The following is a 1,564-nucleotide window of genomic DNA, read 5'->3' on the forward strand; positions in this document are numbered from 1 at the left end:
GTCCATGGGGTCACGAGGAGTCGGACACGACTGAGTGACTTCCCTTTCACTTTTCACTTTCATGCACTGGAGAAGGAAATGCAGTGGATTGCCTGGAGAATCCCAGGGATGGAGGAGCCTGGTGGGCTGCCGTCTCTGGGGTCGCACAGAGTTGGACACAACCGATGTGCTTTAGCAGCAGCGGCAGCAATACAGTCTAGGAGGTTGCCAAGACTCAGACACTACTGAGCACATGCATACACAATATTCTGTTATATGGATATAGCACATTTTTATTTTTTCAGTTGATTGATATTTGAGTTTTTTCCACTTTTGGCTGTTACCAATAATGCTGCTGTAAACATTTATGTACAAGTTTTTGTCTGGACATCTGCCTTCATTTCTCTTCAATATAAACCTTGGAGTGAAATTGTTGGGTCATATGGTAAATTTGTTTACTGTTTGGGGAACTGTGAGACTGTTTCCAAAGTAGCTGTGCAAAAGGAATACTGACTAAAGGAAAACTCTTTTTTATACCTTAGGATACTTCAGATATCAAACATTTGGTGGAGTCCAGCCTCCCAAGTCCATTTTTCAAATGAGGTTCTATTTGTTAATTTTCACATGATGATTAAAAAAAAAAAAAAAGTGATAGTCACACAGTCACGTCTGACTCTTTGTGATCCCATGGACTGTAGCCTGCCTGGCTCCTCTCTCCATGGAATTTTCCAGGCAAGAATTCTGGAGTGGGTTGCCATTTTCTTCTACAGGGGATCTTCCCAACCCAGGGATGGAACCCAGGTCTCCTGCATTGCAGGCAGATTCTTTACCAACTGAGCCATAATGGAGCTTTAATTTGGGGATATTGTCTCCTCTTTGTAGGAAGCTTCAAAACACCTCTCTTACAAACACAAACAGCTCTCTTCACACAAGCATTTCCTTTCCCTCATTCTTCCAATAGAGTTATATTATGGGTTGGCCAAAAAGTTCTTAATTATGATTGGATCAGATTTAGTGTTTACATTATGTTGCTTGTGCGCGCATGTCCTCAGTCACTTCAGTCGTGTCCAGCTCTTTGTGATCCTATGGATTGTAGCCCACCAAGCTCCTCTGTCCGGGAGATTCTCCAGGCAAGAATACTGGAACGGGTTGCCATGCCCTCCTCCAGGGGATATACCCGATCCAGGGATCGAACCCGCGTCTTCTGTGTCTCCTGGGAACTATAAGTAGCCGGACCTGGGAACTATAAGTAGTATTTATTTATATATGACTATCGGAGAAGGCAATGGCACCCCCCTCCAGTACTCTTGCCTGGAAAATCCCATGGACGGAGGAGCCTGGTAGGCTGCAGTCCATGGGGTCGCTAGGAGTCAGACACGACTGAGCGACTTCACTTTCACTCTTCACTTTCATGCACTGGAGAAGGAAATGGCAACCCACTCCAGTATTCTTGCCTGGAGAATCCCAGGGACGAGGGAGCCTGGTGGGCTGCAGTCTATGGGGTCGCACAGAGTCGGACACGACTGAAGTGACTTAGCTTAGCTTAGCTTAGCTTATATACTACTATATACTGTGTACTACTGTA

At 45.2% G+C, this 1,564-nt stretch overlaps 1 protein-coding gene across 2 annotated transcripts in view; it reads left to right on the forward strand.

Moving 5' to 3' along the window:
• The window catches only part of LOC104983913 (zinc finger protein 432-like), a 60,584-nt gene that overhangs the window by 27,583 nt on the left and 31,437 nt on the right, over window positions 1–1,564 (forward strand). The gene's annotated exons all lie outside the window — the stretch shown is intronic.

This window comes from Bison bison, unplaced genomic scaffold (genome assembly GCF_000754665.1).
Source record: "Bison bison bison isolate TAMUID 2011002044 unplaced genomic scaffold, Bison_UMD1.0 scf7180017863683, whole genome shotgun sequence".
Lineage (NCBI taxonomy): Eukaryota > Metazoa > Chordata > Mammalia > Artiodactyla > Bovidae > Bison > Bison bison.